Consider the following 14,945-nt stretch of genomic DNA (forward strand, 5'->3'; position numbering starts at 1 on the left):
TTTCCTGTTATCAGGTCAGTATGCTAAAAAATTTCAGCTCGCGCTTCGCGCTGACATTAATTAGTTGGTGTGATATGTGTCACTATCATACATATATATATATATGTTTTGATTCTGGTGGTAGCCTATACAGCAGGGGCGTCGATCCATTTTTCAGATTGGGGGGGGGGGGGCAAAATCATCAATCAACTTTCCAATGCCCCAATCACAAAAAACAAACAAACTCACACACACATATATGCCTATATATACATATACACACACACATATGCCAATATATACATATACACTCACACATATATATATAAATATATATATATATATATATATATATATATATATACATATATATATATATATTTATATATATATATGTGTGTGTGTATATGTATATATTGGCATATGTGTGTGTGTATATGTATATATAGGCATATATGTGTGTGTGAGTTTGTTTGTTTTTTGTGATTGGGGCATTGGAAAGTTGATTGATGATTTTGCCCCCCCCCCCCCCAATCTGAAAAATGGATCGACGCCCCTGCTGTATAGGCTACCACCAGAATCAAAACATCCTCAAAGAAGGCAGCTAGTTGTACCAAAGGGTCTCCAAGAAAAACAAGTGGAATGCCTCTGGCGGTCTCACCTGCATCACGCGATTCAATATAGCAGCAGTGCTGATTTTGAAAACTACTATAACTCGCACAAGATGTTCAGTGATACTTGGTTACTCTTATTTAAACATTTTATGAACTAGACCAATACAATTACAGAGATATGATGGTAATTCAACAAATACCCCCAACGTGGCCAAAGTTCATTGACCTTACATGACCTTTGATCTTGATCATGTGATCTGAAACTCGCACAGGATGTTCAGTGATACTTGATTACTCTTATTTCCAAGTTTCACGAGTCAGATCCATAAACTTTCAAAGTTATGATGGTAATTCAACAGATACCCCCATTATGGCCATAGTTTATTGACCTTTGACCTTGGTCATGTGACCTAAAATGCGCACAGAATGTTCAATGATACTTGATTACTCTTATGTCCACGTTTTATGAACTAGACCAACACATTGTCAAAGTTATGATGGTAATTCAACAAATACCCCAATTTGGCCAAAGTTCATTGACCCTAAATGACCTTTGACCTTGATCATGTGACCTGAAACTTGCACAGAATGTTTAGTAGTACTTGATTACTATTATGTCCAAGTTTCATGAATCAGATCTATAAACTTTTAAAGTTATTATGGTTATTCAACAGATACCCCAATACGGCCAAAGTTCATTGACCCTAAATGACCTTTGACCTTGGCCATGTGACGTGAATCTCATGCAAGATGTTCAGTGATACTTGATTAACCTTATGGCCAAGTTTCATGAACTAGGTTTATATACTTTCTAAGTTATGCTGTCATTTCTAAAACTTAACCTCAGGTTAAGATTTGGTGTTGACGCCGCCGCGCCGCCGCCGTCGGAAAAGCGGCGCCTATAGTCTCACTCTGCTATACAGGTGAGACAAAAATGATAGAAATGGCCCACGACCAATGGAGCCACCAAGGCATCAAGAGAACATTAGCGATCCTGCGGGAAAGGTGTTTTGGCCGTGTAATGATGTGAATGCACACACCCGGAAGTATTTTGTCTGTGTTCCATCCAAGACTCCAACGCCAGCTATACGGACCCCAAGACGAAATATGTTGGCATTCAGACCCATTGAGTTGATCGCGATAGACTTCCTCAAGCTAGACAAGGGCCAAGGTGGATATGAGGATGTCTTGGTAATCACAGATGCCTTCACCAAATTCGCTCAAGCCATTCCTTGCAAGAACCAAACCACCGCGGTAGTAGCAGGTGCTTTGATTGATGGCTGGATCGTTCACTACGGTGCTCCACATCGAATTCATATAGATCAGGGTCGAAATTTCGAAAGTTTGTTGGTACCAGAATTATTCAAGCTACATGGCATTGAAAAAACACACACCACACCTTACTATCCCCAAGGAAACGGGCAGACAGAGATTTAACCGAACCTTGTGTTGTATGATTCGCTCCCTTGATCCTGACCGTCGGAAGAAGTGGCCCGGGCGCGTATTTTTTTTTACACCAGTGCTCCGCCAAAATATTGAAAAACTTCACATAAACGACTTGCGCTAGAGTCTAACACGTTGACCACACACGTTTCGTCGTGCACATCTTGATTTCGTTCAATAGTCATACAAAACAAACATTATGATTTCAATATAGATATATAGCTTTTTAAAAGCGTTTAGTTTGTAGGGACATAATCCGCTTGCATTTCATATTAATTCTACACCGTATGAGCATTTTGTTCGCAGTTATTGCACCTCCAGACATTCAGATGCATGAAACAAAGAACTAGCGAGGGTTCTTAACTGCAGATAGACTAGATTTCTTTTCTTCGTCGACTTAATTTTTCACCTCTCTGATCTTCAGTACTCGCCCCCTCTCTCCAGCATTCCCCGTTCTGTATTTGGGCGACAGTGGTCTCTGCATTGCCCTCTTGCTTTTTGCCCAATACAAAAGACCTTTATTTTGTTGGCATTGAATTGGGCACAATAATTTTGTCGATGAATTTTGTCTGTATTTATTGATATGCACACCTTGGTACTTTTGATTTTCTCTAGTTATTCACAAAGCACATATGGACTGCTTCTGCAGTGATATGCGCTCTCGAAAGATGATTTTATATTATTGATATTATGATCATTATAATTATTAATATTATTAATATCATTATTATTATCATTATTATTATCATTATTATTATCATTATTATTATCATTTTTATTTGGAAGATCTCTCTACCTCTCTATTAATTATTTCTGTCTTTCTCAATTTTCTTTTTAAGGAAAGTCTACCTCAAAATACGTTTTTTTCAACAGGACAAGAAAAATCAGATTGACAGAAAAGGCTAAAAAGTTTGAGGGAAATCGGACAACTAATAAGAATGATATGGATTTTTAATGAAATATATATCACTAGGCGATTGCCAACTTGTTGACATCATAGGTGCACGACTAGTTCATTACTACAAATTTTTTTTCCGAAATTCTGATTTCCTCAAAACTTTTTCTAGGATATCTAGATGATAGATATGTTTTTCACGTTTCAATTATTTTTTCAATTCTTTTATTTCATTTCCATTCAAAACATAATACAAAGTAATATAAAGTAATACAAATCAAGTACAATTTTACAGAAGGGCATTCTTACTTCGTAAAAAACACACAAAAAAAAAAACAGTATAATATAGAGCATAAATGGAAATGAGGGGGATCCACTAAAAAGCAAAGCTTGTAAATTGTGAATCCCCCTTGGAAAGGAAGTATAGTAGACTTATTCTCATATGCGTACATATATGTATTACAGGAAAGAAAAAGAGAACAAAAGAAATCATACGGATGCAAATATAATTGCTGAACAAATGCAAAGCTTTTCACACATTACATACTTTATAGTTCTATTTAACAACCTTGAAAATATGAAATTATGATTCAATATTTATAATAATTGAGTGATTAAAGGTATAAAAATATAGTCAAGCTCAATTTTATTGAGTTCATTATATTTTAAGAATGCCTACATAACAATGAAATGTAAACTTGATTCGATTTATAAAAAAATCATGTGATTGGCCAAATAATGATTTTTTGCAGTATAAATACATTTGTAAACAAAATGAATGGTTAGTGGTGCATCCATGACTTCATGAAATCGGCAATTTGTCTTGTGATTTCCCCATATTTTATGTGACTAAAATTTCATGAATTATTTAGTTGTCCAATATGAACGTTTTAGTTTGTTCATCTGATTTGTCTACTTGAGTAGACTCTTCTTTTATTACCCCCTCCCCCTCCTCTTGCTTAGGGCCCATTTCTTTTGATTTTTTTCTTCACAATATAATTTTTTTTCCAAATCAATCTCCTTGTATCTCATCTCACTCTTTATCTCTATTCCTTCGCACTCCCCACCCCTATAGCTTCTCTTCTCTTTTCGGGTCCTTTTCATCTTTCTCAGATCACAACTACTACTGAACTTTGTCCAAGAGGTGCACTACGTACAAATTGCTGCAAATGTATACTTTGTACGTGATTCTAAAAAGTATTTCAGGTTGGGAAAACCTCAGAACAAGTCAATACTAGAAGGCCTATATCAGTGGCGTACCGTTTTTTTTCACAGGGGGGGGGGGGCAAATTTGTCAGCCCTTAAATTTGACAGGCAAAAAAATAAAAAAATAAAAAGGTCTTCAACCACAAATATAGGATTTCGTACCAGAAAAATAAATTTACAAGCCACAAAAAAAAAGGTCTTCAACCAACGAATATAGGATTTCGTACCAGAAAAAAAATTGACAAGCAAAAAAAGGGCTTCAAGCCCGTCAGGGGGGGGGGGGGGGGCAGGGATACGTCCCTTGCATGGGTTGTGACTCGTCAGGGGAGGGGGGGCAGACTGCCCCCTGCTCCCCCCCCCCCCGTGGGGACGCTAGTGAGGCCTATATACTGTAGGAAAAATATTATAAAGTGCCCTCACACTTTCTTTCAGCAAATTCAATTCGCCACTAGACTTTAAATAAACAATATCTTTTACATATTCATATTCAATACAAAAACAGCTTAGTTACAAACTAAAATGGTTTTTAGAACCCTTTTCCGTAATATCAACTATAACCCTAAGAAAATAATGTGGTAACGGGGTGATTTCAGGTGGTTTTGGATAATTCATTCAACTTCATACACCGGGTTCATACACATTTCACGCGGGAATTCCGAGACCTTTGCTTTCAAGAGCGCACAGATTAGACTTGCCCGCGAGCCGTTTCTTTCGTATTTCTGGGAATTTTGGCGGAGCAGTAGTGTAAAAAAAAAAAAGCGGCCCGGGCTTTAATAGTTGGTATTTTTTTACAATTGTACTCCACATGGGACAACTGAATTGTCACCATTGTCACCATACCAACTTCCGTATTTGACCAATTCATAGGGAATGGGCATGCAGATTGTGATGAAGACTTTGTGTCAGAACACTCTAAATCACTCCAACAGGCCCACATTGCTGCGCAGCAGAAAATGTAAATGATACAGAATAGTGAGAAGAGGAGGCATGGCGCCCTCCCGGTAAATTCACCCCTGAGCATTGGCGTAAGGGTACGACTGAAGAAATGCGCATTTGATGGACGTCATGAACTTGAAGACAAGGTTTTGAGGGATCCTTTCATTTTGACGGCAGTGAGCGAGAAGGGTGACGTGTATAAAATCCGATCCACGATTGGAGGACCAACAAAGGTAGTCAACAGGAGATTGTTGATTCCTGACCCGCTGGATGAAATATCAATCCCTACTCCATAGGATAAGCCAGATGACAGAGTGAAGTCACAACCACTGCCAACTTTAGAAAATACAACCCCCCCCCCCCCTTCACCTTCTTGTGGGAACCCTCAGAGCCTAATAGGCTTACAACTGGTGAAGAGAGACCGATCACCCTTAATCAAAATTGCTCTTGCGGAGAGAATGAGTCCACTGGTGGAAATATTCCAAGTAAAGAATCTAATGTGACTGTGGATGCCACCCCAGGTAACAATACAGCGTTGGACCAACGTTGGATCAACGTTGGGATTTTTTTCCCAACGTTGCCTCAACGTTGGCAGGCAAACGTTGCATCATCGATAGAAGTGCACGCGCATACATCGTCAGACCAACAACATTTCCAACGTCAGTTCAACGTTGTCCAGCAACAATGTTCCAACGTTGTCTGGCAACGTTGATCCAATGTTGGCTAAATAGTCAAATACAACATTGCTACAACGTTGGTAAGCAACGTTGCATCATCGATAGAAGTGCACGTCCATACATCGTCAGACCAACAACATTTCCAACGTCAGTTCAACGTTGTCCACCATCAATGCTCCAACGTTGGTATAATGTCGGCTGAGTCATCAATTACAGCGTTGCTGCAACGTTGATGGGCAACGTTGAAGCAGCGATGGACGTCCACGTGCATACATCGTCAGTCCAACTATGTTTACAACGTTGGTTCAACGCTGTCCAGCAACAATGCTCCAACGTTGTCTGGCAACATTGCTCCAACATTGTTACAACGTTATCACAACGTTGCTCCAACATTGCTCCAACGTTATTCCAACGTATGGCAGTAATTAACAAAACATTAATTGGTTTCAAGGTGAAGTCCACCATTACAACTCTACACACTAATCTTTAACATCATGTCTTATCATATCCTAAAATCCTACATCCTAATCCTATTCCTATCATCCTACACCTATCCACTGAATCCTGTCATTGACTCCTATATATAGAGCAACTTTGCTATACTTGGCAGAATACAGTTAATATCATTTTCCACACTTAACCTTGAAAATTTAACTTAGAATAATATGTTTTGATTATAAATGATATGGTAATGGAGCCACATACTTTTCTGAAACTTTTCATGGTGGAAATATTGAATAAACATAAATACTTTAATTATTATAGCAATATTACCTAAAATTTTTGTCATTTACTGATGTAATGAATATTCATGAGTGCATAATCATTGTCCAGATGAGGCAGGTATGGCAGCGTTGGTCCAATGTTGGTCCAACGTTGGGTGACGTTGATCCAACGTTGGTCTATTATGTTGGTCCAATGTTGGCGTAAACGTTGATTCAATGTTTGTCTAATATCGGTTAAATGTTGTTGTAACTTTGATTCTTTGTTGGTCTAATTTTAAACAAATCCAACGATGCGCCATCTCCATCAAACAGTTTTCAACACTGTGCCATCATCATCTGTAACCTGTTCATGATTCTGTCAAAAAACATTACAACTATTATTACAGCTATTCATTTCTTTTCATTCTTTCTTTTACAAGTCTCTTCACATAATTAAGAGGAATTAAGAAAATTATGTGTAATATTTATTGAGGCCTTTGTAGCATTCAAACTTTTTTGACATCCTCTTTTTCTCAAACAAGACTAATACAAAAAAACATATGCATATGTAATAAGAATTAAGATGTATTACATTTTCTTGCGAGTTGCAATCTATGTTTCTGTCTACAACTGTTTAATGACTCGGTATGCAATGTCAATTGCAACGTCAGTAATCATCACAAAAACTCACATGTGTAATTGCAGTCTCTCAGGAGGTCGCGTAACTTGGCCTCACTCAGAGTAACGTAGCTACTGCCTACTGTAACTAAAGAGCGCCTCTTTTTGATTAAGATAGAAGTCAACTGATATCTCAATATGCATGACCATGGCCTAGTCTCGCTCATGCCATAACTCTTAAATGATATTTCAGCGTCAAGTGTAAGCATGCCTCACTGCAGTTGGAAAACACTCGGTCCAGGCAGGACCGACCAGGTCAATTCAAGGCAGCGTATAATAAATAAGGCAGGAACGCCAGGTAGCAAGTCATTGGGTGATTTCAAGTACGGTGTACGGTGTTGAGAGCGTGAAAGGGCTGCTGAACTGAGCTCCAACACCAAGCGTAATATTATTTTTCATTGAAATGTATTAAAACTCTAATGATTTGCTCTCATCTTAAATGTAAAATATAATTTTATGGAGATGGTTCGTCGTGTTCGCACCCTGTTCGTGAGCTACAGTTCATCAACACCAACACTGAACTTTAAATCCCGATTCTCCCAATCCCTGGTGGTCGGTGTTGCTGAATGGGGAAATTGCTTGTAGATCATCAACACCATGCAGCCACAGTGCAGTATTGGGTTCAGCAGATGACAATCGACACCAGCCTTCAACACAAACTGCCGGAAATACACCATATTTTCCGAGGTCAATCTCAACACCAGCCTGATTCAAGTACGGTGTTGTCACAACCCTAACCCAGGGAGCTCCGGTGCTCTCAGCAGGTCGGAGCCCAGGGGCTTACCGTGTAATTCACCATACCCACGGTAGTAGCGTGAAGTATGGTCTAATAAATAAATAAAGAGCCAGTTCACCATTTCCAAACAAAATACTTATGTCTTTATTATAACATTGAAGAGAAACCCCCGTTTCTTCCAATTCATCAATGTTGGGGTCTTTGGGAAGGGATTAAGATGGAATGTCAAAAATTTGTTGAATGTAATCTCTAATAAAACCATTAAACCATCATTGGGTAAAAAAGATAATAATATTGGAGGGGTATTTGCCATATGGACATACAGTGGCGTAACTACGGGGGACATGGGGGGCACATCCCCCCCCCCCCCATCGGCTGACCCCCCCCCAAAAAAAAACCAAAAAAAAAACAGGGAAAATGGGAAAAGGAGAAAAGAGGGAGAAAGGAAGAGAAACGTAGTGGGAAAGAAGAAAATATTATTCATAAGAATGTTATATTATATTATAACTATGTAAAGTTACATTACATAAGAAACATTTTTATCATAACTTTATGAAACATAATTTGCACAGGGCCTACGTCTTCATTGTTCCTGGTGCTCGCATTGTCTGTTTAACGAGATATATAATCCTGTTGTACTAAAAATCCCGTTTTCAAGTCAATATAAACCAAATATATTTCCTAGCACTTGAGTTATCATTTTTTTATGTAGTGATATATGCTTCTTTTTCATGACTCAAAAGTGATTGCCCCATGTTAAGGTCTTCGTATATATGAAACATTTCCTCACTGTCCGTGATTACGTTCGCATTAGTGGATTGGTGAGATATGTCTGCTCTTCATGAATTCCTAAAATCAGTCCTTAAAATGTCCCTTCTTCTGATCTGAATATCAAAAATTTTCAGCTCGCGCTTCGCGCTCGCATCATTTGGTTAATGAAATACGTACGGTCCTAGTTAATTCCTACAAAGAAACCTTAGAATGCCCCACTTCAGGTCTGAATTATCTAAGTTTTCAGCTCGCGCTTCGCGCTCGCATTGTTAAGCGTGACAGGTACCTATCATGATTATAGAAATTTTGTTATAATGTCCCTTTTTAGGTGTGAATATAAAACAATTTCAGCTCGCGCTTCGCGCACGCATTATTTGATCAGTGAGATACATATCCGTTTAATGACATTGTCCTTAAAATGTCTCTATTAGGTCACTCACTCAGTCATTCAAACATTTTGCTGGTGCCCCCCCCCCAATGCCGTGACCCACGGTCGCCACTGTGGACATATCAATGACAATTCCTTGCATATCTAAAAACATGATTGCAAAAAAATGCCAAAATATTTCAATCATCCCCCCCACCCATCAACACGGATTTACGCCAGTGGTACATGTAGCATTTGAATATAATTTCATTTCATTTTTATTTAATTATTTAAATACGGTAGAGATAAGAAAAACAGACATGCGATCAGCTAAAAAGCTGTTTTTCAGCATGTCCCTATATACATGTAACATTCAACAATAAATATAAATAAACAAACGAGAACACCATCAGTCGGCCCTCCGCAACCCACCGTTGCACTATAAAAGCAGAGAACGACAGATCTAGTGGACCGAATCTAACATTCCCCGCTTCCACAGTGCAGAAGTGAGCAAATAGACGGGTCAATATATGGTTTGACCCGGAGCAAATTGCAACAAATGATTTTTCAACGGTATTTTGTACTATTTGACCTCAGGAATAACATACTAAAAATCTACCAAAATCCGCATCCGAGAAAGTGGTTATTTTCAAGATGGCGTCCAAGATGGCCGTCATTCACTAAAAATGGATATAACTCACTCATTATCCACCCTAGAATCCTATTTGGATTCATATTCCATGATCCAATGGGTAAAATAATTTATTTATACAAGTTAGAGTGAATATTAGCACTCCAGGGTACCAGGAAAATCCAAGATGGCGCCCAAAATGGTTGCCGTAGTCTAAAAAAATCCACAATTCATCTATTACTTACTTAAGTGTCTTTAATTTGGTTTCCATTCGATTGTTTTAATGATGAAGTAGTACGTCGGGACAAGTTACAAGGGCAGCCAGTGGTCTGGTGTGCCGGAAAATACAAGATGGCTTCCAAAAATTGAGTTTAAAATGGCTGTTAATCCTTAAAATGGACATAGCTCATATCACATCCACCTGAGAGATAAGATTTTGATGTCTAGACCATGGTTCCAATGGTCAAATAATACATTGTGACAAGTTTCAAGGACAGTCAGTGGTCCGGTATGTTAAAAAATCCAAGATGGCTTCCAAAAATGGAGTAAAAAGGGCTGTTTCTACTTAAAAAAAACCCAACATAGTTTGTTAAATATCCGGGAATATGATTTTTTGTGCCTATACCATGGTTAAATGGGTCAAATAATAAATTGGGATAGGTTACAAGGACGTTTGGTGGTCAAGTATGTCCAATAGTCCACGGTGGCTTAAAAAATAGTATCAATTAGCCGCTATGGTATTTAGAAATGGACATAGTTATCTTTTATTCGTCAAGGGCATATGATTTTGTTGCCTATATCATGGTTTCAAAAGGCAGAAAATTAGTTACAAGGACAGTCAGTGGTCCAGTATGTCGAAAATCTAAGAAAGCTTCCAAAAATCGGAGTCTAAAATGACTGCTGTTACTTTAAAAATGGACATAGGTCCTTTAAAATCAACCTAGGAGATATGATTTCGGTGTCCACACTATGGTTTCATGATTAAAATAATACGTTTGGACTGGTTACATTGATATGCAGTTGTCCAGTTTGCCTAAAACACAAGAGGGTTTTTAAAAAAGGAATCTAAAACGACTCATATCATTCAATAGTGGTCAGAGTTCTACAATATTCATCTGCAAGAAATAATGTTGGTGTCCAAATTGTGGTATGAAGGGTCAAATAATACATTCGGAAAAGTTACAAGGATGGTTAGTACCCCATTTTGTCAAAGAATCCATGATGGATTCTAAAATTTCATCAAAATGGGTGCTGTTACCAACTCATGAAACAATATGATAACTTGTCCCCATGCATTTAAGTGTAGGCCCCATGATTATTTCTAACAGGTAGATATTATTCTTATGTAACGGTAGTCACTTTAGAACCCATTCTTAAGCCAACTTGGATTTCAAGGCAAAATGGATTGCTGCATATCATGGTAACCAGTCCCAAAGTATTGTTTGGCCCTTGAAACCCTAGTGTAGACACCAAAATAATATCCCCAAGGTGTATTGATAATGTTCTACATCCACTTTTAAGTAACAGCAGTCTTTAAGACCCCCCTTTTTAAAGCCATCTTTGATTTTTAGACATACCTGACACCTGACTGTCCTTTGAACTTATCCCAATGTATTGCTTGACCCTGTAAACTCTACTATAGACAGCAAAATCATACCTCCAAGGTGTATTTATAATAAACTATGCATACTTTTAAACAGCAACAGTCAATTTACACCCCATTTTTTGAAGTAATCTTGGATTTGTTAACATACAGACAACTGACTGGTCTTGTAACTTACCCTAGTGTATTACTTGACCCTTTTAAACCATGCTTTTAACACCAAACTCATATTCCCCAGACAGATGTTAAACAAACTATGTCCTTATGTAAGTAACATCAGACATTTTCTTACTCCATTTTTGGAAGCCATCTTGTAATTTTGGACATACTAAGCCACTGACTGCCATTGTCTTGTCCTAATTTATTATTTGACCCTTGAAACCATAGTTTAGACACCGAAATCATAACTCACAGGCTGATTTAAAACGAGCTATGCCACTTTTAAGTATCAACCGCCATTTTAGAATCAAGTTTTGGAAGCCAACTTAGGTTTTTTGACCGACCAGGCCACTGACTGTCCTTGTAACTTGCCCTAATGTATTAATTGATCCTTGAAACTAGTGGTTTAGACACCAAAATCACCTTTCCAGGCCGATATGAAATGAGCTTTGTCCGTTTTAAGTATCAGCAGCATATTTTTAAGACCAATTTTTGGACACCATCTTCGATTTTTGGACATACCAGACCATTGACTGTCCTTGTAACTTATCCTAATATATTTTTTTACCCTTGAAACCAGTGGTTTAGACATCAAAATCACATATCCCAGTCCAAAATGAAATGAGCTATATCCGCTTTAAGTATAAGCAGCCATTTCAGAATCAATTTTTAGAATCCATCGAGGATTTTTGCACATACCAGCCCACTGACTTTCCTTGTAACTTGTCCCAATGTATTATTTGACCCATTGAACCATGGTATAGAAAAAAAAAATCATATTTCTGGATATAAAGCAAACTATGTCGGGTTTTTTAAGTAGCAACAGCAGTTTTCGACTCCATTTTTTGGAAGCCATCTTGGATTTTTGAACATACTGGACCACTGACTGTCCTTGTAACTTGTCCCAATGTCTTATTTGACCATTGAAATCGTGGTCTAGACACCAAAATCATTATGTCCCAGGCGGATATGAAATGAACTATGTCCATTTTAATTATCAACAGCCATTTTAAACTCCGTTTTTGGAAGCAATCTTGGATTTTTGGACACACCAGACCACTGGCTGTCCTTGTAACTTGTTTCAATGTATTATTTCACTCTTAAAACCATTGAATGAAAAACTAATTTAGATGAATTGTGGAGTTTCAGCCTACGGCAGCCATTTTGGGCGCCATCTTGGATTTGCCTGGTACACTGGAGGGCTTATAATTCTTTCTAGCCTAAATCAACTTTTGTACCCCAGACCATGGAATATAGAACGAAATAGGATTCTAGGGTGGATAATGTGTCAGTTGTATCAATTTTCAGTGAATGGCGGCTATCTTGGACGCCATCTTGAAAATAACCACTTTCCCGGATGCGGATTTTGGTAGATTTTTAGTATGTTATTCCTGAGGTCAAATAGTACAAAATACCGTTGAAAAATCATTTGTTGCAATTTGTTCCGGGTAAGGCTATTTTTGGTCGTATATTGACCCGTCTAAAAAGACGGCGAGTGGTAGTATATAAAGCCCCTTTCACAATTGACGTACCGCCATTGTGGATTGCTGCCCTCTGTTGGGCAGGGTTGTATATGTTACACATGCGATCGTTGTCATCGGCCCTTATCCGGCCAGCTCTGTGTAGAGGTACATTGTCATTAAAAATATAGACCATAAGATTATTGTGATTGACGTCTAATCATTTAATGGGGTGGCAGCGATGGGATCTACCCTGCCATTGCCTGTTTATGATGGCATTTGCTAAAACTAGCAGTCAGTCGGTCGGCCAAAACTAGTCGTGATAGGTAATCTTTCCTCATTTGTCGGTCTTGGCTCGTACCTCTCGCAGTAGCTGTAGTCCCATGTATAGCCTCAGCTATGGCTTTACCCCCACAGAGGTTGCACCCTCAACCTCGCCCCCAGTGCCAGGCCCCAACCCGCGGCCGCCGTCACGTAGATTTCTTTAATCACTATAACTTACACATTAATACAAATCAGAAGAATGAAAGAGTGACTGAGAATGCGAATGAATGTAACAGTCTTGATTATGATGATTTTGATGATAATGCTGAGAAGTTAAATGATGGTAATTGTAGAGAAAAGATCTCAGAGTCAGAGTTTGAGTTAGTTGAGTTTGAAAATCATAATGAGTTTGAGTTTGATTACAATCACAATGAGTCTGAGTTTGATTACAATCACAATGAGTCTGAGTTTGATGATGAGCCCATATGGGACAATCCTATTCTTAACAATCATCCTCCCTCAGTTAAGGTTTTACATACACAACAGTAGGCCAAATGTTAGTCTAGGTCCTATAGATCTAGTAGATCTAGATAGTTGCCCTTTATGTTTAGGAGCTAAGCGCCCAAGTCACCACCACATCGGTGACTGTGAATACCTCCCTCAACATGAGAATAATATCATTGCGCAAGCTCGGCAAGCAGCAAGTATACTAGGATACACTAGAAAACTCGCAGTGAATGATTGTTACGAAAAGTATAATTGTGAGTCTGACAATTTGTCAGATTGTGACAGTGATTTAGATTATGATAGTGATTTTGACAATTTGTCCAATATTGACTGTGACGACGTTCCTGGTAGTGCTCTAACCGCAGATCCAGATATTTTTGGAATCAGTCGTCAGTCACATGTTCATTGTGATAGTCCTCTTGGTTGCCTTGTCGACACGTCGAAGTCAGACGAGTCGCCTCTAGTTCTTGAAGTTGCTCTCGGTGGTACTAATGAAGTTGATTCATCGAAGACCGATGGATTACACGAAGGATACCAGTATTTGCCACATTGTCCAGTGGCTGACTCATCCGTGGGGCCTAAGCAGGCCAAGATACTTCCATTTATTGACCTGTATCATGGTCAGCAGTGTGTCCGGGTCACCTTAGTCAGTGGGTCATCACAGAATTTCATAGGTTACTCAACTGCTATGAGTCTTGGTGTTGATATCTTTGACACGTCCTCAGGTAAGTGTCATCTCGATAGTTCAAGCCTACCTTATGTAATTGTTGAAGAGACGCAGTTCGTACTTACAAGGGATGATAATGAATTCATCTTTGAATGCCTAGTCGTCGAGGCTGATACGGAATTAGCCCGAGCTGGTATCCCTTTCTTAGATGTGAATGATATCTCTGTTCGTCCTTCTTGGCGTTCGGTCACGATTGCTAATGGGTCCTCTTACACCTATGGCCCAGCGCCGGCCCCTGCGCGTTTCGATACAGCGCATTCGGTTGTCGCCTCGTCAGTCGTTCCTCCCATTAGCGATCATAGCATTACATCTCGGATACCTCGCACTGATCCTCTGGCCAATGTGGAGACAAATTCCTCAAACTGCAACGTCAATGACGAGTCTCACGTTCACGTCAAGCCTAAACTTACCAGTAACCAAGTCACCGTGGATGCCCGTCAGGATGCAGTTTGTTCTGAGATACCCCGATCGTACAACCTTGGTGCTACCTTCACTGCTCTTGAAGTCCATCCTGATAGTGAGATCACCATAGTCCAACCGAAACCTCAATCCGGTATTCAGTCCTCCCAAGTACCATCATCAGATACC

The 14,945-nt window shown here is 38.9% G+C and overlaps 1 pseudogene; it reads left to right on the forward strand.

The window, feature by feature from the left end:
- Positions 1–2,046: 2,046 nt before the first annotated feature.
- Positions 2,047–5,369, forward strand: LOC135154477 (uncharacterized; annotated as a pseudogene).
- Positions 5,370–14,945: the final 9,576 nt, after the last annotated feature.

Source organism: Lytechinus pictus, chromosome 6 (genome assembly GCF_037042905.1).
Source record: "Lytechinus pictus isolate F3 Inbred chromosome 6, Lp3.0, whole genome shotgun sequence".
Classification (NCBI taxonomy): domain Eukaryota; kingdom Metazoa; phylum Echinodermata; class Echinoidea; order Temnopleuroida; family Toxopneustidae; genus Lytechinus; species Lytechinus pictus.